Source organism: Malaclemys terrapin, chromosome 3 (genome assembly GCF_027887155.1).
Source record: "Malaclemys terrapin pileata isolate rMalTer1 chromosome 3, rMalTer1.hap1, whole genome shotgun sequence".
Taxonomy (NCBI): Eukaryota; Metazoa; Chordata; order Testudines; family Emydidae; genus Malaclemys; species Malaclemys terrapin.
Genome location: NC_071507.1, coordinates 59477454 through 59502388, shown reverse-complemented (window position 1 = coordinate 59502388; position 24935 = coordinate 59477454). Strand labels below are relative to the sequence as shown.

General features: G+C 42.9%; 1 protein-coding gene across 1 annotated transcript in view; it reads left to right on the top strand.

Moving 5' to 3' along the window:
- The first annotated feature begins 474 nt into the window (after positions 1–474).
- DAAM2 (dishevelled associated activator of morphogenesis 2) overlaps positions 475–24935 on the top strand; it is a 243644-nt gene continuing 219183 nt past the window's right edge. The window contains exon 1 of the mRNA XM_054022484.1: positions 475–557. The gene's annotated coding sequence lies outside the window, so the exon portion shown is untranslated. The remainder of the gene's footprint in view (positions 558–24935) is intronic.

Sequence of the window (24935 nt, the reverse complement as noted above, 5' to 3'; positions counted from 1 at the left end):
GAAAGAAGCCCTCTTTGCCAAATGCAACAGGCCCAATATGAATAGCATCTGTGGATTGCATACTGCAATTGAGGCATCCTCAGAAAAACCACTATTGCAAATGGGGCCCTTTATGGAAGATTTTTGCCTCCTGGACCTGGATGTATTTACAGAAGGCAGAAAGGAGAAAGAGTTTTCTTTTGCCAGAGTCTGAAACAGTTGCCTTCATTGTCTGCCTCCTACTGTTCCACCTCCCCCCACATCTATACCCCTCCCAGACTCCCACCCTCCCCTTTGGGAGGTTTTCCATCTAAGTGTGAAAACTAGAAATCCCAAAGAACTGCAATCCAAACTCTACCTAGAGAAACTTTAAACCATTCATGCCATAAATATCTCTTAGAGGCTGCCTGACGTCAGAGGCTTCGGAGAGGGAGGCTGGTCTGAAAGTGAAAACAGCAGCAGTTCCAAGCCGAGTACAGTACTGTGCAGAGAGCTAAAGGAGAAGGACAAGCACTGCTCTGTGTGGATTATAGGACTGCAGAAAGGGGGGAACTGCGCAGAGACATGGGGGCTACAATGTAAGTGCGGCTGCTGCAGCACCTCTTCTAATTTCTTTATGAAAAAAGCTCAGGCAAGCTCTGCTTTCCTTTCTTTTCTAAAACAATCTGGAGACAGTTTGAGAGCTCGGATGATTCAGGTTTGGCTGTTTGTTTCTCTCAAGTGTACACACGGGCTGACAGCATTCACGCTGTGTGTGTGTGTGTGCGCATGTGAGAGAGATATTTTTGGAAAGCTACCAAATGAATTGGGGATTGAAATGTTCTGGTAGCAGGACAGTTAAACCCCAAGTAAACCCCAGGCAAGATACAACTTTCTTCAGATTTTTCACACTGTGTAATTTCTTTTTAACCCTTTCATTCCTAACACTCAGCAGTGAGAGATTCCTCTTCCAGTGTCAGAAGCAAAGCAGCTTCCTGGCTCTGTGGCAGTGGACGGAGAAGTTCTGTCCAATCCTGTTTGTCGGGCTTCTCAGGAGAGCAGATACTTAAATGCTTATTAGCTAACATGTATGAAGTCCTGAATACTAAGCACCTCAGTGCTATATAACCTTGTGCTGTTGGCTCTCTGGGGGAGTTTGGTAATTATATAGAAGGAAGGAATTGAGAACTCTCTAGTCAGAAAACTAACTGTGCCCTTTTTGGGGGCATCCCTGAGGAAGGCAGCTACTGCAGCAAGGAAAGACTCACTGTAGAAAGGAGAGGAAGCAGGTGTGTCCCAAGGGATAACAGATTAAGGGATTGACAGCATAGACCAGCATTCTGAATCCCAATGAAAACAGTTTTTTTCTAGCTTTATAACCCAAAGGATTCTCAAGCAATTTGAGAAGCCCTCTCCATTAAAAAAAGGCATATTCATTATAGGACAAAGATTTTATGTACTTATCTTTTATGAAAATGGAAGAACATGCTGTACTTACTGTTGTTAGTGTAATTAAATTAGCCACCTCTGTATATACACAGATTCACTCACAAAATTCTCCATCTGCGGCATGAATAGCTGTTCTGAACAGACCTGGACGCTGCCAACTCCAGACTGAGTTGTTCAATGTGATCTCCTCTGCTTAGATTATGTCTTCTTTCTAACCAGACCCATGATGCTTTGAAGTGAATGAAGGGTTTTAGGTTTCCTTGCCCAGACAGACAGGAGAGTTTGGTACATATATGTTTGGTGACACTGACCTCATTACAAGAGATTTGGAAAAGACAAACTCCTTTCCAGCTGAGAGGGAGTTTGATCAGTGCAGGTGTTGTAAGGAAAGGCAATGCTGTTTAATGAGTTGGGATGAGTAGCAGAAGTGGTGTGAATTGTACCATGTCAGCGATGTCAGAAATTGGCTTCAACAAACAAGCAACCACAAAAAAGGCTGTTTCAAGTCAGTGCTAACTGGGCTGCTGTTTCTGTAATGCAATAAGTCTGCAAATACGTTTCTTCTTTTTTTTGGGGGGGGGGGAGGAGGAGGACAGAATTGGATGAGGAGAAGCTGAAAAAAATGTCTTTTGGCTCTTTTAAGCTAAATCAGGTAGATCCAAGTTTCTGTATATAGAATAGCTGCAGGAATCTCCCTCTGTGCTTGAGTGGGTGGTGTAATGCCTCCACCAGCTAATGAAATGGGGCCCTGTTTCAATGGACAGATGTTCAAGGGCTAATCCAACTGAGCTATGCCATGCCATGCAATACAAGCTTGCCTGAGCTGAAGGAAATTAAATTGTACTGAAAAAGAACACGATTGTGCGTGTGCCGAGGGCCAAATCCTGCTGTCATTTACCCTGGTATAAATCTGGAGTTAAATCTAGTGACTTCTAAGGTATTAGCTCTGGGTATGCTGGCATAGCACAGCAGCATTCAACCTTCCCTATTTATTTTTCATTGGGTTTTATTTCCAGTAACTAGGCAGCTGCTTTTCCAAGAAGCATTTCTTCACAACAGCCTAATTGCACTGGCTGTCTGGCAACACGAAGAAAAACCCTTTAAAAAGGGTTTTACAAGTTGTTAGGAGCTGAAAATGTTTTCTGTAAACACTGACACAATTAATGAGGGTAACAATGACTAGACAGACAATTTCAGGTGGCTCAGCAGTGACTCAGGCTGGCACTGAAGCATTTCTGTACCATAGTGGGCTGCTGGAGCTGGCAGGGGATGGAGGAGAGAACTTCACATGCAGGAGCTAGTGAGGAAGAGCTGATCATGTCTCTTTGCTTTCCATACACCCCCACCTGAGCAGCTAGCCTGGGAGCAACTCTCCCTGTAGATGTTTGAAGGCTTGGAAGAGGCTAGAGGGAAAAGAGATCATCCATAATGGTCCCCAGGGAGGCAGTGCTACATAGACAGCTGCTGGGGGGAAATGGGAAGGGGAGCCATGGACATTATAGGAGACAAGTATGGTGCCCCAGAATGAGTGGGTGAGCTGTATATAAATGTGATCTCCAATATGGATCAGATTACTTCAACAGAGAGAGCCTGCACTTGGTTGCTTCATTGATAGACACTAACCCTAAAATGGCGAGAGAATTTTGGAAGGCAGTAGAAAACAAATGCTGTACTAAAAGGAGAGTGTTGGTTTCTTTGTTGGATTCTGGCTTCAGGGTGCAGCAGGACAATTTCTCGATAAAATCTTCATGCCAATCATTGTGTGACCCTGAAGTTTTAAAATATCTTCATTGTGTGCCATAAATCCAAGCACGTGATCTTACAAAGCTGAGTAAGCAGTTTAACCTTTTGACATCTTGTTTCTCTGTAATTTTTTGCTTGCTGGTGCTATACCTGCAGTTTACCTTAGCTGAGTTTTCTGTATCTCTGGGATATGATCCTGCTTTCACTGAAATCAGTGGAAAATCTTTCCAGCAAGACTGGACCTGTAGTCAAGGAACACTGACTGTAAACTTTCTAATCCACTCTTTTTCTTCAGGCAGAGCGTGACATCCTGCTAGAGTTTAGCAGTCTCATGTAGTCATCCTCCAGATGGAGCATTTCTGTTTCTGATCCTTCTCCCACGGCCATTGGAAGATTCCCAGGGGCTTTTGTGGAATCTTAAGAGCATATCAAGCCATTTTAGGGCAGCCACATGTCCTAATTGTTGAGAAATGGGAGGACCCCATTTCCTGACACTAAAGGAGAAGATGTGTGGGAGATTTGGCTCTCAGCTCTTTAATTAGTGTGAATTTTCAAACTCAGGCCAGTCCTATGGAGATCTGACCCACCAAGGCAAAAGCAGCATGTTCCTAAACCAAACAAAAACTGACTGCTCTGTTTTTAATCAAATGAAACAATTCATATGTTTGTTTTCATGTTTTTTATCCAACTACAAATGGACAGTGGTATCTCTTTAGGTTTTTTCCTCTCTCCACTCTCCTTCCCAAAAATGTGGCTCCTTTGATGTGCTGCCATTCCAGTAGGTTGGTTGCGGTAGTACTCATTGTAATAACATGTATCAGACCTGATTCTTTTTTCATATACATCAGTTTTATACCACTGTAACTCTATTGACTTCAACAGAATCACTCCTGATTTACACTGGTGTAAGTGATATCAGGATCAGGGTCATCAACCTCTAAGTGCTGTACAGACATTAACTGTGTCTCACAATGCCCCTGAAAGCTCAGTAGGTTAATATGATTGGGTCAGAACATTAGCTGGTGTAAATTGCCATAGCGGCAATTGAGTTCCAGTTTACACCAGCTGAGGATCTGGCCTATTGTCTCCAGTTGAAAAAATGGGTGAACTGAGGCACAGACCTGCTCACCTTTACACTAGTGAAAATCTTTAGTAACCCCAGAGAATTCAATGAATTTACTTCACATTTCTATTGTAAAGTTCAAATAGCAGCAGAATTTGGCCCAGAGAAATTGAGGACCAAATTTTGGGTCTCTCTATTTTTGGGCTCCAATTTAAGACACTTAGGCACACAAACTGCGACACCAAAAATTACAAGCCACTTTTGTACATGCTGGCTTAAGTGACAATGCCAAACCTACAAAGTGAGTTTGATTCTTCTTACACCAGTTTTAGACTGGTGTAACCCCACTGAAGTCAATGGCGTTACTCCTGATTTACAGCAATATAAGTAATAGAAGAATTGGGTCCAGTGAGTGAGTGTCCAAGCTTAGAGAAATCTCGAGAGCTTTTGGATGTCAGTCCTCCTCTCACATATTGATCTCTTGAATGGTCATGTAATAGCTTCTCACAACAGTTTTTCTGGTAGAATCTGTAACTCCCATGTAGTGTTTGCTTTGTGGTCCATGTTAGAGTCCCTCTAATATGCAAAGTGCCTGTCACCTTGGTATCTAATCACTGAGGTCCTGGCATGTGTGGTGATCTCTGCTGCGTCAGGTATTGCCTTCTGATCTCATGAGTTTTGAAGTGCTGGAGGGAGGTGGGGCAGTGCATCTGACCCAGAGAAATCCAGAAGTTTGTGGGATTTGAATAGAAAAGCTACTCAGAGCCTTACAGAGAGAAAGTGAGACTTGAGACCCTTTTGATGAGTTGCAATCAAAGGTAGGGGTTTCCCTGGAGTCACAGAAAGGGGAACGGAGAGACTTGTTTAAGGTAGGAAGAGGGAATCAGGTCTGGGGTCAGAGGACATTATGGAAATTGGAGCTGGGGGTCAGGCAAGGAACAGCGGCTACGACTTGACTGGAAGGAGTAGAGAGGGGGAAAGAGAGGTAAGCTCAAGCGGCTGGGAAAAGCTTTAGATAAACTTTCTAGGGTCCATCACACATTGCCACCAAAAGGGAATGAACTCTTTCCCTAAATAGCAAAAGCTTGCTTACTTTCTGGATTTGTTGGCCTCAAAGCAATAATCTCTAAAGTCGACATTTCTTGTCACAAGCTTTGAAGTTCACATTTGTTTTTGTTTAAGAAGAATTTTTCTCTTAACTGAGTCCCAAGATGACTCAAACGCTGGCGACGCATGTTCCTGCCCAGTTCAGCTTTTATTTGAACTTAGTGTCAAGCTGAGCTTTGAGCCCCAGAAGCTCCTGTCAATTCTCTGTCCTTGGTGGATTTTTTAAAAAGTTGACTGTAAACAAAGGAGCGTTTTTAGCGTGTGTTTCTGTTGATTCATGACAGCTAACAAACCTAGATCTTTTTTGTTGTTTGTTTGAGGGGGCAGAGGGGGAAGCTTTTAGCTGTTTGACTGAATGTATGAGCTATGAAGTCCTGACAGGTTAAAATTTACACAGAGACTTGTGGGAAAATGTCCAGCCTCTTTGAGTCAAGCTACACTGATGCCATTTAATTTTTAAGACCTGGACTGAAGATGTGTTTCCAGGAAACCTGGAAGAAAAGACCTAGCTTTTGGCAAATACAGCAGAACAAGTTGGTTGTTCATCATCAATATATCAGTGTCCCAAAAATGAACCATGAGAGTGGACAAAGAAACGCTAGAAGAAATAAGTCATTTTCACTATCTAGAGATTAAGATGTGCAATATTGGTGGCACCCTGCTTGATGTCAGGCAACAAATATCAAAAGCAGCAAACTATTTTCATAAACTTGTCAAGATTAGAAAAAGGAGCATGATGGGCACTGACACAAAAATACAATTTTTTTAACACTGGCATCATATCTGTTCTCCTATATGAAGCAAAGTCACAAAGTCTAGAACATAAATTGATAAGCAGATCAACTCACTCCAAAATAAATGTCCGCAGAAGATCTTCGAAGTCTATTGGAGAGGGTTTCTTGCAACATTAGAAATTCTAAGTAGAACAAACCAATCTAAAGCATCAAATATGGTAAGAAGACGACGATGGACATATTTAGGACACACTTTAAGGATGCCACCAACACAACTTCCACAGTGAGTGATAATTTGGACACCACCTGGAAAGAGAAAAAGAGGGCAACCTAGAGAAACATTATGCAGAACAATAGGGAAAGAAGCCAAATCTATCAACATGCCACTCAGAAACCTGAGCAGACCAACTTAACTGAAATAAATGGCAGAAACTTATGACTGCCCTGTACACCTGAGGTTGAGGGAGGATAAAGAAAGAAGATATAGTTTAGAGAACTATATTTTTCAAGTTACTTTAAGTAGGGAGTAGCGAGATGTGTTTTGGTTGCCAAAGTTATGAACAACTGAAATAGGAGATTATAATGGAAACTTCCTGGCAGTACTGTTCTTAGCCTACCAGCTGGCAGATACACATTATGAGTAAATATGGCACAGATCCACCAGAATCACACTGTCCCCCCAAGAAAACAAATCACACCCGCCCCATCTAGCTCTCCTTCACTGGGATTCCATGTTCATCACTTTCAATGCATGTTACCTTCCATTCCTTTTCCCCTGCTGATTTTTTACCTTTCCTCTCTGCTCCCCCTATGCCCCTTAGATAGAGTCTTGTCTATACTAGGAAACTGGTCCATTGTTGACAATGATTGTCAGTAATGGATCTGCCCCAATTGGCTGAAATTGGTTTATTTGCTAGAGTAAACAGGACAAAACAATTGTTGACACCTCCGTAGAGAGGGTGATTTAAGATTTAGTTCCACTGATGAACATTCTCAGCAACAGGGCAGTATGTTAGTGCAAATGGGGTCTTGATTTTTCACTGACTCACTGCTGGCCGTTTTGTCTGGATGCCTAGGATGTGAGTCCCCTGCTTTAATCCACCTCAGCGGAATCCTGACCCCCTCCATGCAGGAGACTCCTTTGTTGTCTGCACATCAGATTAAAGAAAGCAACATCTTAACCAAACATAAGGAGACTTTAGTCCTTTGCTACTTTCAAAGCCACGTATACAGCGGGAACCAATTAAACTGTGATGCCAGCAGCTGAATGCATGGTGAGACAATCAGTTGTGGTTCTTGCCTATTTTCTGATCTGTCAGCCTCCTTTGCCACTATTATACAGGGAGGAAGTTATAACAACATCAGGGCCCTGCCAATACAGACTGTTCTCCAGCTGTGCCCAACTGAGATATGAACATGTCCTCATTGCTTCTTTCCATATTTTTACTGCCCTGCGGGTCAGATGTCCCGATGAGTGAATCCCTGTGGCTCTGGTGCAGAGGTCCTGATCTATGTTGCCGGTGACAGAAGTACAAAGCTTGACCTTAACCTTTCATCGTCAGCAGGAGTCAGATAGCTAGCCTATGTGAGTGTAGCGGAGTCTCTAGCACTCAGCACTGTTAGGCTTTGGGGAGAAGAACAGATGTACTTTCTGAGTAGGTGAATTTTTTTCTCAGGGAACCCATGAATAGTTTTCCAGCTGTGCCTGGGCCTATCTAGAATAGCTTTATGCATTTTCTGAGGGACACATGTTCAGATCTAAATGTCCAACTGCCCTGCATGACACATTTTTTGCTTTAAATAGAGGCAAAAATTTATAAGGAACAATTCACTTCACCATCTCCTGTATTAATCACAAAGGCAATGTTAATACTCACACCCAATGGGCCATCTCCAGAGGTCCTTACTTTGATTTTACTCAGCCCTTATTCAGACCAAGCTTCTACATGTCTGAGAAAGAACTAAATGAAAACAGGTATTATGAAATGTTATTGCTTCCACATAACATCCTTGCGCCTTTCATAAAACGCACATGTGGAGAGTGTAGCACCTTGAGTCTCGGAGCTAAGTTTTCAATCATTGGGCTCCATTTTTGCAGGCGCAAATGGCAGCACAGTAATCTCTGCTATATTTCAGGTCCTTTAGCCTTTGATTTGCAAGAACAATCAAGGACTTAGACAACTAAGTGAGATTTGCTGCACCTGCCATTATTTTCATGTTCAAAAATGGAGGCTCACACAAAGCTGGGCTGAAATATGGTCTCTAATGTCTGTCCAGAATGTTATGGATCAGGGACATGATAATCCAGCTCTGTACAATGCACTGACTCAAAAAAGAGATGGTTAGTCCATGCCTGTCAATTGCACTGGGGTAAGACTGAAAATGTTGTATCCTTGCCTGCTTCACGTGACAGCAGGAAGTTAACTTGCCCCCACACCCTGTGGCTAGCCCAAGGTACTGGTGTTACATTAATCAAAGGGAAAGTACTCTAAGTAAACAGCAGAATTCATTGGACACAAAGTCCAAATGATTAGAGAGCTCCCAGTAGGCCACAGTGACACGTGACCAAGGCAAATCAAAATAGAAACAGGTTGTGAAAAATCCTGTGTATCTCCTTTTGTTTCTCTTTCTTTTCACTCTTGGATGTTGCCCTGAGCTTTGACCTAACTGGCCTATTGGGAAGTATGTCCCTAAACTCTGATAAAACAGCACCAGGAATAGTTGTTTCTGGGCACTTCAGTACCAGGGCCAACAGTGTTAGGAGGACTTCCAGATTCCTATGGTGCAATTGGCCAGTAGAATTCAACTACTATTGACTGACATATCAAGGGGCCTTGGGACTTTCTTTTCCACTTGAATCAGTTAATGTATTTTTTTAGACAAAAAATAAAAATAAACTTAAACCACAAACAAACTAGCATGGGTTTGGAAATTTAGAACAAGGTCCTGTGAGGTGCTGTACCTCCTAAGGGAGGATGAGTGCTCTCAACTTCCACTGAAGTCATGTTATCCTGAATCTTGCTTCTGCTGAATGATCACTGCAAAATCTACATTGCCATTAACTGCCGATGTCCTTTAGTTAATAATGGACACTTCCATGAGGATTGGGTTCAGTGCTCCCAAACTGGTTCTGTTTCTTGTTAATGGATCAGCTCACACAGCATGAATGTGGAAGCCATGTTTTCCAACTTTTATATTTAAACTGAATGACCCAAAGGATCACAAGCCTGGCCAGGTTTCTACATTTGTTGTACATAGTCTAGCACAATTCTTACCACCCCCTTCTAGGTTCAGGGTTCATAAGAAGCAACTCACAGCTCTGTAGCACCTAGAAAAGTTTTTTAAAGCCACTGAATGTCATACAGATGCAATGCTAGATTGGGCTGGTAGTTCTGGGTCTTCAGGTAGGTAAGCGCAACACTGCTTCTGAACAGCATCCCTGGGAACTTCAGGGTAACAGAGAATGCCGTACTGGTTCTAGTCAGCAGTACCAGGACTTGAGGAGTTTGTTCCTCATTTGTGTGCATGTTCCTTAAAAGAGAGGACTCGCTTTTAAATATTCATCACACAAGCATGTATTAGTCATTGCATTATTTTAGTTTCTGCATATCTGTTACTACCAGTGATCTTTTGGCAGACTTTCCCCCATCCTCAGAGGTACACTCTCACCTCTCCTTAGTTTGGGTCATTTTCATCATGCCTATACCAGAAGTTGTCATTGTCCTATTTGAGTTTTGTGGATGTAGGTGATGGCACCAGGGAGAAAAATTAGCAGCTCAGGAGATGCTGCTATACTGAATTACTAGAGGAAATTTTTCAGAAAAGGGCTCTTCATAACCCTGCTGGAACACTGCTTCCACTTCCCTTTCTACAAAGCCTTCACCTTCCCAACCACAGCCTCTTGTACTGCCCATCCCTTCTTACCCAGCAGCTGAGGGTGCTGCCGTTGTAGTGTGGGACTAGCCATCTAACCCGAGCCTAAGCAGAGCTCTGCCACATTCAACTGCTGTGCCAGCACAGGCCTTTAAATTTCAAACTCATCATAAATGTCTGATATCTGTGGGGAGATTTCCCTATAGGCCCGTTTCTTCAGGCTTCTCTGTTGTACAGTCTGTTCTGCATGAAAATATCAACATTTTGTGATTCTGGCTCACTTGAACTGTACCAGGGAGCTGCAAAAGGTCTCTTGTGGGCCGACTGTGTCACAGGTCTGAAAGCAGCCTCTTTGCCTGCATTTGCCTGGCTGGCTATGCTGAACCAAGCAACATCCACCATGGCGTATGCAACTGTACAAGATATTTGTAAACTCCGATATGGAAACTAATGTGCTGCAGGTGAGGGCTAGGCTGCTGCTGAAGCCAACAACTCCCAGTTGCTTGCTTATTAAATTCTATAAGCTAAGCAACGTGGTCAGTGCTTGGATGGGAGACCTGTGATTAAAAACTCAGCATGAAGCAGGAAGTGGTGTTGATGATTTAGATGTCTACACACATGTAAACTCTGAACCCTTTCCTGACAATTTCAAATAAGAGACTGAAATCTGCAGAAGAGGATGGTAGGAGGCATATTTGGAATTGAACCATCATGTCCTATGGTGTTTTTGAGTTCTAGTTGAGTGCAACCAGTCATCTGAAAATAGTTGGTTCAAGAGGCTTTCCTAGACTAGTGGAAACCGCTTCTTGTATAACACACACATAGATTTCCTCACAGTACTTCAGAAGGAAGGAAAGAATCAATGCCTGGTTAAAGTAAAATATTTGGGTAGCTAAAAAACTGACCAGTAGCCAGACTTATGTAGGTGTGTAGTAATGAAGGGTAACATAGATCAATCTGTGTATGTGATTTTGGGAATCCTTTCATTTAGGGTCAATGTGAGCCTTCTACTACCTTCTTCATGGCTCCCCACATGCCCTTGTTAAATTGTCTATACCCAAAGATTTTGGAAAGTGACAATCTCTTGATTTGTGTTTCCATCTGTCTGTATCTTGTTATGCCACCCTGGGCTAATCACTAAGGACTACATTTTCAAACATATCTGTTTGTTTTGGGTGCCTCATTTTTGGGGTCCCAGTTTTAAACACCTCATGACCTGATCGGGATCCACTGAATTCAATGGGAACTCTTCTACTGATCTCACTGGGGATTGGATTGGGCCCCTAAGGCTTAATTTTCAGACACACAGAGCACCCATACCTCCAATTCACTTCAAATGGAGTTGTGGGAGGCACAGAGAGATTCAGTCACTTGCCTAAAGTCACTTGCCAGATAGTCAAGATCAGAGCCAGAACTAGACTGCAGCAGGTCTTGGTTCTCATTGAATAAGCAATTACACATGAAAAACTGATATAACCTCTGGAGCCATGCAGGGATCTTGTTTAACAGCAAGACTTGAAGTAGGTCATTAGATTTTATTTTTTTAAATTGCTATTTTTTCATAACAATAGCAGCTACCATCACCTGTGCCCCAGGACTGGCTATCAGCTGAGTAGGAACCTTTGTCCGTTAATAAGAGCTCTCCTCCCATCATACTGGCTGTTTAATAAACAGCAGGAAACTGTTTGAAAGTCCTAAGCAGAGGTTCAGCAGTGACCCAGCTGATCACTGAGTGTGACTGTGGGGCTCTGTAGTACATCACACTTTTAAATGCACTGCTTCTTTGTTGACTCTGTTAGGGAAATTATCTTGAGAGGCTTTTTGTATATGCATTAGATGGGGAGAGGATACAGGAAGCCCTGTCCCCTGATGGCAGCCATACTTTTGGCTAGGGCTGCGTGGTACACTGAATGGCCCTAGAGGTGGCAAGTCAGTCCCCTCACTTCCTGCACATTGGCACGTGTTGGCAGGAGAGTGCTGGGAGGCCCTGGCCAGACCTTTTTAAAGATGTAGCAATTCCCACTGCTCTCATTACTATCCTTCAGCAATCAGGAGGCACTATGCCTTAACGAAGAAAATCACACAAGTCTGGAGTGTTCGGTTTGGGCCCCTCTGGACAACAAGTTCAACATGGTTCAGAGTTGGAGTGGGGGCAGGGACAGAAAGGTGGGTTTTATATTTATATAAAATATAAAATCTTTTATATTTAGCTGAGTTTTCCAAACATTGAGGTCTGAGATGAGCTTCCGCCAAGCCTCCGGGCATTCCTCTGAGGCAGGTGTTATTATCTGTATTTTAGTGAAATGGAGTCCGAGACATGCATTGACTTGCCCCTGGCCATTTGGAAATTCACAAATAGACTCAGGATTGCAACTTTGTTACTCAGGAGCACACAGATGAGTGGTATGTACTGCACCTTTAAAAGGAGAAGATACCCTCCCCATACTTGCTGTAAATGCAGCTGCCCTTGTGTTGAGATGCAGCTTGCTGCAGAGGAGACACACACACTGTGCTCTCTCTCTTGCTCTTTCATTAAGATTTTGTTCTTGTTTTGATTTTCATTTAATATAAAATAAAGGTCTTCATGATGACTGTAAATATATTCAATGTACTGTATGTATTTCATGATGACTGTAAAAATGATGCTCGTATATAAAAAGTCTATTGGTTCTTGTGATTACTGCTCCTCCAGTAGAAACCAGTACAGACCAGTAGAAACTGATAGAGACCGAATGAAGAGTTTCTAAAACATCTAACCAAAGGTTCCCTTGCTATACAGAGATGCGCAAAAATGAAAATGCTGGGATGATAAAGTACATGCAACTTTTGTGCCTTTCAAAAAGAGATTCAGTTCAGGTTCACTCTGGAGTTTTGACCTAAATTTCCTGTCTGTTCTTAGTTTATCTGAATACCTTTGCTCATCCCTATATGTCAGCTATAACTGTTTGTGTCAACTTCCCCATGGCCCTGCACAGAGTGTGCAGGCCCTTTCCTTTAAAGCCCTGAGAATTTACATAACCCCGGAATTGTAGCAATGTGAAATGTGGCTCTGGTTACAATAACAAGGATTTAGGGAACGCAGAGAGAGATTGGAACTGCAACGGCATAAAAGCAAAACCAAACCAAACCCCACATGCTGTTTTAATTTTCAACAGCCACGTGAGAACTGTCCTCTGGTTTCTGGCTATAAATAAATTGCTGCCGTCACAGGAAGATGGAAAACAAAACAATTTGCATTCCTCCCAAATTTTCTTAAGGTTATAAAAAAAGGAAAGGTAAATGTTTCTTAAGCAAAGTATGTCTGTGCAGAGGAAGGTTTAATTAACACTCAAGGGGACTGGCATTTGCATCAAGTGAAGAAGTTGGACCTTAATCCTCTCCGCCCCCTGCCTCCCTGCCAATCCTCCCAAGCAAATCACTTAGAACTGACTGTGGATTTAAGACACAATGCCATAGTGGTGTGGCTGCTAAGGATGCGGAGGCCTACTGTCCCAGTAGCAGATTAGTCAGGCACAATGCCTTTGAGAGTCGCGCCTGATGCTAGCCCCTGTTACAAAGCACAGCCTACCTCTTCTGGCTGGTGCTCTGCTGGAGAGGTGGGACCTTGGTCCCACATTTGTCCCGCCCCTTCTGTCTCCTTTACAGAATCTAATGCCTCTGCCAGTACTAGACTACCTGGGGAAGCAAGGACCAGGACTGTGAGTGGCTCCTCTGCAGAGACATGAGAGTGAAGGGAAGGGTCCTTGGGCTCTCTCCCCAACCATGTGCATTTATGCAAAGTCAGGCACAATCTTACCCTTACGTTTTTCAGAGACAGCTTCAACCATAGGCTGAATGGAAGACCAACTGAAGTGTTAGCAGATGTGCACTGACTCGGGGAGCGGGGGAGTTTTGCTGCAGTAAGGAGCTGCCCAAATAGAAGAGCTCTCTCCTCTGAAAATCCATCCGTTGGGTGTGGGAAGTGGGATAGGGGATAGCTAGACCTAGAACACCCTTGCTCACCAGAAATTGATCCCAACATGAAGGCTACAAGAAGAAGCTTCCCAGAAGATTTTGTACAACAGGAACCCATTCAAGGACCACAGGCTTTAGGAAAGGGCTGGATGACCAGGAGGCAAGTCCTCCATCATAGCAAAGGGGCAGGGAATAGAAATGTGGCTGAGCTGGGATGAGACAGGTTAAGAGATGGGAGATCAACTTAATGTCTTGGACAGTGGAACAAAAATATTCTTTATATATTGTACTTATGGCCAGTGCACTGTACTGGAAATTAGTACTGTTAGGAAGAGGCAAGCCAAAGAGATAGCCTTTGAATTCAGATCTGGATTAGGTACGGACAAGGGATCAGGCTCCATGGCAATGACATAGGGGTGGGTTGGATCTTGGAATTTCAGTAAAGGGGAGGATAGGAAGAAGGTCAAATATGAAGCTCTGACTTTGGTGTCTGTACTGTTAATGGACCTTCCTGTACCTTCCTCCTCATCAACACTTGGCTGAAAAGTCATCAGCACCGTCTCTTTATAGCATTATGAATGGGTGCTGTGGCAATTACTATGCTGTCACAAATAAAGGACTCTGACTTCAATTCAAGAATACAAAACAAAAACAAATGAACTTTTAAGAAACAAGGTTACTGTTTTCATGCAAATGTCCCCAATAATGAAGAAAATCTGAAGAAGAGAAATACAGAGAGTATTGTATAATGTACAATTTACACTTATACAAAGCACATTCTACCCAAAGATCTCAAAGTGTATTACAATGTATTAGCCCCATTTTACTTATGGGGAAAACAGAGCAAGAGAGAAGTAGGGGTATATTTTTAGAAGAGTTGAGGCCAAGTGTCCTTGATTTTGAGGCAGAGGGACAATTTGAACCCACATTTTGCAACCACAAAATTAATAGTGAGCACAAATGTGAATATTTTCACCACTAACTACCCAGTTTTCCCTCACAGCTTGATAGCTGGGAGTACAAGTACTTAGATTTGCATTCACAATTCAGCTGTGGATATAAAAATGTTGGCACACATTTTGCAGGTGCAAATTACTCTTGCCCTTCTGAAAAGTTATCCCTGTGTGATTAGCTCAAGGTCATGCATAGAGTCAGTGGCAGAACTGGGTATAGAACCTGTGTAGTGTGATCTAATACTAGATCATACCTCTTCCCACAGAAGTTTGGTTCTAAATTAAATGTCTCAATAAGCAGTGAGTGTCTCTTTAAAAAAGGTAGTGTAGTCTTTGCAGCCAACTAGATTCAGCAATAGAAATACTAATGGATATTGTTCTAGTTGAAAATCTAAACAGAGGATTTTAACTCTTGCTATTAAAATAGGGAATCTGTTCTTATACCAATGAGACAGAGAGTAAGTGAATGAATGCAGGTGTAAGGTGCTATAAAGTTTTTACTTCAATGTGTTTGGGGTGACCACATTACTCATAAGTGGTTGGATCATGGATGGGTTATGCAGGTCATCCCAAATAAATGCCAATAAAATGCTTTGACTCCCCTCACATCATGAAGGATCTTATTTATACCATTTTTTTCTTTTTTCTTAGCTGTCCCTTCCTCCCACCCCCCTTTGAAGTACATTACTACTATGGGAACAATGTCACTAGTCAAGACAGGACTTAGATTCAACACCAAGTGGAGTATAAAGCCAGTCTGTATAATAGTTTGAAATCTATAGTGTGACCCATAGGACTTTACATGATGATTATTTTGACCACATATGTGGTTTTAATAAATATAAGTGAATTGAATGGCTCAGGCACTCAGGGTGGATCCAGAAATGTATTTAGGTACCCACCGCCCAGACTTAAACATCTAAGCTCCAGTTTTAGACACCACCACAATCCACAGTGACAGAATCTGCATTTTGTGTCTTTGCTGTCCTTATCTTTGCCCTTTTGTGTGTCACAAAGTGAGCCAAGCCTTTAAGCGAGTGTTGGGTTCAACCTCAATATGACTAGTTTACCTCTCAGTCCAGGTGTCATGTGATGGAAGTACATGACTAGGAATCAGGCCTGCTGGGGAATATAAGGGCAGCCTGAATTCAGTCAGTGAGGCTCCGGGTTTTAAGAGTGTTTAATGCTTATTGAAATTAATAGCAGTTGGGTGCCTACATACCTTTGAGGCTCTGGGCCTGTGAGTGTGTTGGGGAGAGTTCTGCAGGGTGTCTGTGGGGAGGAATGGGGAGAACTTGGGAGATAAACCTGTAGGAGACTTAGGGTTAGAGAAGACCTGGGAAGTCACTTTCTACACCAATCAGATGGAAAGGCCTGGGTGGAGCTATCTGCCATGAGGGGCAGGGCCAGAAGCCTTAAGAGATGTATATGGCTTATATGTCAATGTGGTGAAAGGAATACCAGGGAGCAGGACCTCAGAATGGGATGGAACTATTGAGCCAGCAAGAGGCTGAAGAAACTGTAGAGTTGAGAAAAGACTGGCTTTGGTTTAAGCTGACATTTGAACTGTGATGTGGTTTTAATAAATTATAGAATCCCAAGAAAGGGGTGCACTTGAATGACATGGGTCCCTATGTGCGGTTTTTGGGAGCTCATGAAGGGGAAACTGAGGCAGTGGAAGGGCCTGATGATAGATTGGATGAGCCCTGCTACCTTATGGCTCTTCAGTGTACCTTAGGATTGAGGTAGCAGCAGCTGGTGCATCTTAGCCCAGTTTCCAGTGGCCCAATGTTCACCTCGCAAAAGCTGTCATCACTACTGTCAATTGTACAGAGGCCCAGGACTAAATGGGCCATGTAGACTACTCTGTTATTTTACCTGAGGGGAAGTCACTAAAGGGCAAGATTAGGAAGTGTGGTGGGGTGATTTGGAGGGGAACTGGTAGCATTGCTGTCTGTACTGTATCAGTTTTGAAGTTAAATAGAGGACTTCTGTCTCTAGAGTTTTTAATGTGGCATCTTTCACTAGCACCAAATTCTCACAGAAGTGAAAAAAAATGGGCTTGGTTTTCCACTGCATTGATATAACTCCATTAAAATCAATGGAGTTATACCAGTGTAGAGCTGGGGTAATGAAGGGGAGAATCAGGCCCTATGTGTCTGCAGTCTCCAAAAGGTTAACATTATTGAGAATTATATGAATGCACCCATGAGAGAACAGACTCCTACGACTTTAATGAAGTTTCTCTTAAAACTGTTTAGTGAAATACCCTGGGAACAGAACAAGGAGAAGGTCACTCTGATGATATTTCTAAGAATGGCAATAGTGCAGCAGCATTCAGGGAATGTCTTGGAGCAGAATGATTTGGCTTCTTTTTTCTTAACAGAATAAACTGATTAATAAAAAAAATAATTTGTAACAGAACTTTAGGGCTTCTCTTAAATAATGGATACAAGCATTCATCTGTCTACAGTAGCTGATACCTATAAAGCCTAAGACAGACAGACAGAGCCAACTTTTCTGCACCCATCTATTAAATAAACAACTTTGTCTATGTTAAACTTTTCATGCAGATTATCTTTTTCTTCCTCTCAGTATTTAAGATAGTTTCACCATATTGAAGGTTGGTGGCTAAATGGATTGAATAAAAGGTTGTCCCTGTCACTGTAGCTACTGTAAAGATCTTGGTGATGTTTCTGAGGTGCTCAGATAGGGCTTGATCCTGCGGTGTGCTAAGCTCTCGGGCCCAAACCAGCAATACATTTAAGCATATGCTTAACTTTAAATACATGAATAGTCCCATTAAAATCAATGGAATTATTAAAACATTTAAGCACGTGCTTAAGTAAGCTGCTGGATCAGGGCCAAACTGATCAGAACCTTGCAGGATCAAGCCCCTCACTGCAGTGATGGGGGTCATATGAGAACCTAGACAGAAATGCGATTTTTGTAACTTCTTTTGGAAGCAAGTGAATCAGTGTACTTTCTACAGCAACAGAACACTAGGGGGACCTAGTTATTTGTAATTATTTCTCCAGCAGAACACCACCACTGTCATAAAAGCTGCACTAAATCATCTGAAGGTGGGTCTTTCTTACACTGATGCCATGCAGTCCTGAACTTAATGTACAGACCCCAAACAAAGAGAGTGAGGAGAGGAAAACAGGATCTGTAGGGATCACCCAGGTTAGTTCTGATTTGCCTTTTTTTGACCGGGAGGCGGGAGGGTGACGACGACAGGAGGGGGAGTTATTTATTTATTTGTTTTCTTAAATGTGTATTATATTATCTGCAGTGACCATCTTATCTACTATAACCAAATATGGGGACTCATTACAGGATGGTTTTCCACTCACCCGGTTACAGCAAGCTTAAAAGTTGTAGTGCAGACAGGGTCTAACCATATCCCAGCAGTTGGGATCTACACTACAATTTTTAGCCCTGTTGTAGCTAGGCCTGACGACAAGTTTTGTAAGTTGGTCTTGGTGATAATTGTAGTGAAAATGGGAAGACTTTTAGGTTGAACTTTCTCTTTTAATTTAAGGAATAAGAAGAGAAGATCCTTTCTGGCTGATTGGAAGCAATAGCTCAATAACTTGCTTGATTCTGTGGATATTAATATTTTTCTTGCTTTGACTCACCATGGACTCCAGTGCAAACAAAACACTCTCTTAACTCCTTGGGACAAGAGCTGCCTCTCCTCCATCTTCTTCCTCAATTAAATTTAAAATCCTACAAGGAAAGGGACTGACTCTATGATTCCTGCATCTTGAGATGTCATTTACACAGTGCAACGTGGGTGTAAAATGCTACCAGATTAGGATGGTACTGACATTACACAGGTGTGAATGACTGCACAAGGTGTAGGTGCAATGGTGAATGAGGCCCCAGGACTCAGGCTTAATCATGCCCCCATTGAACTGGGCAGTGAAGCTACTAAAGGCTTCAGAAGGAGCACGGTCATGCCCTTTGTGTTCTTTTTACCCCATCATGCTCCTATAGGCATTAAAAAACCCAAAACGTGGGCTAATTAATACGATTAAACACAAGGGGCCAAACTCAGCTCCTTGAAACACAAATACGAGGCTCGGCTCACAGCTCCAATTGCTAATAGTTTTCATCTAGTTTCCATGAGTGGTAAAGGGACATGTTTACTTTCCATCCCTATTAATAATTAGCACGATACATCTTTAAAGTGCTTTACCAAAGGTAAGTAATTCATCATGATTGACACCATGGATCTTCTCTCAGGCAATTGATTTCTCCTCCTGCACGGGTAGTATTCCACGAGCTAATAATGGTTCCAGGCGTCTACTCCACAGATGAGTGTGAATCTAGGCCCTGATTCTCACTCTCTTATCCTAGTTTTAAGGCAGTGTAACTGTTGATTTCAACAGAGGTGCACTGGTATAAAACTGGTCTACCAGAGTAGAGAATCAGGGCCCCTCTCCCAGATAAATGTGTGCTGCTCTCCTGAAACATACTGAATCTCCTACTGGCTCACATTGCCACCAATGGAACTAAGTCTTGCAGGGTCTGGGTGTGCCTCTCTTCTTATCTCAGGTCGTGTCTACACTACAGGCACTACCGCGGCACAGCTATGGTGCTGTAGCAATGCCACTGTAGTCCTGTAGTGTGGACACTTCCTACAGTGATGGAAGGGGTTTTCTTTGTCACTGTAGGAACTCAACCCCTCTGAGTGGCGGTAGCTAGGTTGACAGAGGGATTCTTCCATCAGCCCAGCCACGTCTATCCCAGGGGGCTAGCCCAGCATAGCTATGGCACTTAGAGCTGTGAATTTTTCACACCCTTGAGCAACGCTGGGGTGTTGATCTAAATTTTAAATGTTGACCAGGCCTCAGTCAGCCCCTTCACCAAATATTAATGTAGGTTTTTGTTTCTGGAGCTACGCAGTCTCACTGTTAATCACTTGTGTACCACTTAGTGCCTCACTGCATCATTCCTAATGCACTAAAAGTCATCCTGACAAGTATAGCAAAGCTGCTTTAAATCCCTCCTTTCTCCTCCCGTCCACCCCTCGAGATCAAGCAGCTTTTCAAGTGAACAACTCAGCACCCCGTGCCTAAGAGCATGGAGCCACCTTTCCGTAGGAACGTTGTCACATTTCCAGGACTCCTAAGCATACAGGAATTCCTGTAAGGAAAGCCAAGTGTTCTTCAGGAAAGTGTGTGTCACAGAGTAGGACAATTTCTGTGTGATGGGAAGTCATGCCATGTCCAGGAAAATCAGGGTAGGTTAAATATGGCACAATAGCAAAAACTGATGAAGAGCTTGGCAGCAGAGTGGTTTGAGAATAAATGTCATTTATCATCCATTGCTATAATAAGATCAGCTTCTTTCCTAATAGATCACAGCCTCTTACTAAGGGATCAGTTCTGTCACTTAAATTGCCTGTAAACGCTACAGAATATTAGTATTTAGAATTTACATTGCACACTGTACCCACATTCACTAACTAATCCTTCTAACATTTACACAAAATAGGGACATAGGCAGGTATTGTTGTTCCCATTTTACAGAGATTTTTAAGTGTCTGGCCAAAGATCAGAGAAGGAGTTACTGGGCCAGTAACCTGCTTCAGGTACTCTCAGATGATGCAAAGCAGATAGAACTCTCATAGATCTGGCTACTTGGGAATTCCCTGTGACTGGAGAGGAATTCCTGGGTGGTGTGAGGATGGTAATTAGCTCTACTACATTCCCATGCCCTGCCCCCAGTATGGTGGAGGGTAAGGTCAAGCAATAGGACATGTGGTTGGATCACCTCTAAGTTCCCTGGCTGTTTGAACAGCATCTTAGAGGTCATAGACAGCTGGGTATAGTTTACAGCAGCCCCGAGATTGCTCTAAGTCACACTCTAGGCCAAAGCTTCCCCTGACCAGGGAGGAACAAAGGCAGCTTAAAGCCATCTTTTCTTCCCCCTCCAGTGGAGCTCAGCCAGACCAAAGGATCTTCCCCAGTGTTTGAGCCAAGACTAGGAATGTCCTCCAATCCAGAGATAAATTATTTTTCTTGGTTCTGTAGTGAGATGCCCTCAGACACTTCATAGGTTGTTGCTTCTTGTTTTCATGGATTTGTTGATTTGACTTGACTGCCAGATGCTGGGACTGGATGACAGTGGACAGATCACTTGATGATTGCCCTCTTCTATTCATTCCCTTGAAAGTACCTGGCATTGGCCACTGTCGGAAGACAGGATACAGGGCTAAGATGGACCACTGGTCTGACCTAGTATGGACATTTTTATGTTCTGTGTTCATGTACATTAGGTTTCAGTTCCTTCTTCACATATACTGCGGGGATATTCCTGGAAGTCACTGGGCACTGTGTGCGTATAGCTGGGAACTGCGTTAGTCTCTTAGGCCCAGAGTTTTAAAGGTATTTAGGCATTGCTGGGTTCAGTATTACAATACTTAACTGATTTAGGAACCTAAATCTCATTTTCAAAAGGCATTTAGGTACTTAGGAGTCCAAATCCCAATGCCAATCTCTTTTTCTGGGAGGGAGGAGAATATATAAATGAAACAAGCACACAGCAATGAGGGGGTCACTAGAGCGGTGCTCTGTTTCACAAGGCAATGATCTGTGCTTCACTAACTTTGAAGCAGAAGTAAAGTCTGAGCAGCTGTAATTCAACTACAAAGGAAGCGTAATAGGGAGGCTTGCCCCTTATGGTCTGGAGCTAGCCAACCCTGATTATGGAATGAGGCACACCTGAGTTGAATCAGGCAATTCCCTATAAAGGGCAGCAGCTGGCTATAGAGAAGAGGAAAGCATAGGAAGTGGTGGTGAGTAAGAAAGGGTGTTTACTGAGGAGATCCTGAGATCAGGGGGGGTTTAGGAGAGACTGGAAAGGCCCTGGGCAGGCAGGAGGAAGAGAAATCTTGTGTTATGTGGACTTGGTTTGGAGATGTTGAGTGTTATATGCAGTTTGTTTTATATGTATAACCTTGGTCCCCATGGTGGAGTATTATTGACCAAGGAAAAACCTGAAGGAAGCTTCTATTTGAACAGTCCAAGAGGGGAAACTGAGTCAGCCTGCCTGTAGTATGCCCCTATACCATGAAGGGGTGCATGGGAGATGGTGGGGCCCAGTTACAGGAAGCAACTAAGGAGACAATTTACTTTTAGAAAGATTTAGTTTTTCCCTCCCTCCTAGCTAGGTCACACCCAGCTTCATTCCTCCAATAGCTTGGAAACTTTTTTCCACTGGCTAAAAATAAGACTGCCTTTAACCCCATTCCCCAGCTGCTCTAGTAGTGCCAGTTCTGCTTTCCCCTCACTCCAGGCTCAGCTGTCTTAGCTCACACAGAGCCCACTTACAAAATCTAAATAGCTACAGAATAAGAAGTTTTAAAAGGGGTCTGGAAAGGGAGGAGGAGATGAGTGTGGAAGGGGGAGACTAGAACTTAGAGAGGAAGTTGCAATGTGCCATCTACAAGAAGGCCCAAACCAATACCCCAGACCCAACCAACCCTTTGGATCCAGATCTGAACTTGGTGTTTGGCTTGGCCTGAACTTCTATGACTGGCCAATCCCTAACCCTGGATTGAAATGTCCCCTAACTTTGGGAACATTCAGGTCTGGAGCTGAATGTTGTGGTTCAGGCCCTTCTGTGATGCCAAAGCAGACTTTAATTTAGCAGAGCAATATTTGGGCTAGTATCTTTGTGTTGGAGCAGCTGAGAGCCTCCCTTTGTAGTACTGTGAGGACTGCTACAAATAATTAGGTAGCTATTATATTGACTTCCTTTGAACAAAGGATGCTGTCCAGTTGTTGAGGCCCAGCACTTTGAATTACGTTACATCTGTTACTAATCTGGAGGGACTTTCAGCTCTAGATACTATTTTTTTTTTTTTTTTTAATATTCATTGAGAAACCTAAGCAAACCTCCTCTCTTCATACTGAACCTGAAACAACAACAAATAACTTTTACTCTTCTAGCAGCAGCAGTTAACTAATAAACTCTCTTCCCGCAGCATTCCAGTGTCAGTGATGCTTCAGGTGCTCTAAAAAGTAAACCAGCAAAGCCATCTCCATTTCAAACTAACTTCATTAGAAGTATGCTCTGGGACAGTGTCTGACACACCCCATTATTGGCCAACTGGAAAACTACTAACCTACCAGTTCTGTTAATGCTTTAACTTTCCATCTTATAGAATAGCTGAGTCCAGCTCCAAATACCAACTTATTTAGAGGGCGCTCAGGTCTGAGATTTAGGTTTGATCCCTTATCGAGATGGGTCAAGGTGAAAAGTTTGAACCTGGAACTCAAGCCTCCCAAATTCAGGGGTATTTTGACCCCGATCCTGCACCATTAAAGTCAATAGGAGCAGGATCAAACCCTTAGATCTGGGTTTTGGATTAGCCCCAATGCTTCTAATTAAAAAAAAAAAGAAGAGTTCAGCTAACTAAATGAAGCTATACCAATGTCTGTATTGTCAATATATTTCTCAGTGCTGCTCTTTCCAAGGGAACTGATACTTCTGGTGGCAATATGGTGAAACATAATGCCACCCTCATTGGCAGTGCAGTACTAATCTTTCTGCATGTACTCAGCACAGCATAGCCAGGAGACACTCCTAGCACTGCATGCCATTTTAGAAGGGGGACATGCAGAATCAGTCTCTGCAGAGAAGAGATTAAAATAAAGACTTGCTAGTTTTGTAGCCTGCAGTGACTGAGCAGTAAGAGGGCCACTGAGAGTTGGTAGCAGCCTGTGAGCGATAGTGTGAGGCATGGCACTCAGCCCTATCCGTAGAGCCGTGGTGTTTAATCTTCTTGCTGGTTGGAGCAGGGAGCCTGGCACTGAAGCTCCATTCACAATGGGCACCTTTGTTCTCAGATTAATAATGCCCCTGTCCCTTTGTTTTGAGAATGGATCGGACAAACAATTTAGATCTCCAAAGGCAGTGTGACATTTCACAGAAACCTTTGCAGAGCATTCAATGTGGAATCAATTATTTTTGTCTGGCATAACTGATCATCTTAAAATGTCTATTCTCCCTGACTTTTCCTTTCCTTTTGCTATGGATCCAACAGAACTTTTACTACTTTCACATTTGATATGATCCTGTTGTTTCTTCTCTATCTGGAGTAATAACCCCTAGTTTGAGCCATCAAACCTGATTACTAAGGAAATGATCATAATACCCTCAATACCGGATTGTGATTTCAGGCTGGGAAGCAGCAGGAACAGCTGAAAAAGTAAGGAATATGGGTTTAAATCCTGATGCCACTGAAGTTAATGGGTCTATGATTTCACTCACATTCTGTTATCCTAAAAATATATGAATAATAACATAGATTCTATTATCATAGTACAGAGCCTGAAATGTATAGTTTTGGACCCAATCCTGCACAACCTAAGTAGTTCCTTGATTTCTTTGTTGACCTCATGTGTTTTATACTGCGCCCTTACATTTCTAAGAAAGCTGTTTATCTGCAGAGGTGGCTGCTATGTTGTGAGACAGAGTTTGTGAGTTGCATGTTAGAGGGACACACGCACACTGTGCTCTTGCTCAGAGATGCCTTTCCTAGGTTTTATTATTGCCCCTTAATCTAAAATAAGTCATTCCTCCTGAAAGTGTCTGGTTACTCCTGGGAGTAAGGGCTGTAGGATTGGTCGTCGTCTTGCTAAACAGAACACTTCTCAGTCTTCAGGAAGGCAGCAGGAGCTCTTAATAGCCAAACTCTGTCTTCTATAACTGCTTTCCTCCAAGGCTGTGAAAGCACTTTACAAATATGAATTAACTCATCCTCACAACACCCCAGTGATGTAGGTTAGTTTTAAGGTATCTATTTTATAGTTGGGGAAACTGAGTCACGACAGATTCCCCCCCCCCCCCCCCCCAATGTCATATGTTGAGTTAGTGGTAAAGCTGGAAACAGAAAGCAGAACCTTTAAGTCCCAGTCCTTTTCTCTAACCATTAAATGCCATTTCCCCCATGAGTCCTGATCTAATCACCAGATTACGATCTATTAATAGAACAGCCAAATCCCACATTTGGATGCTCAAATCCATGCTTAGGTGCATAAATGTTGGAAATGGAGAAGACCTACCAGATCATCCAGTCCCTCT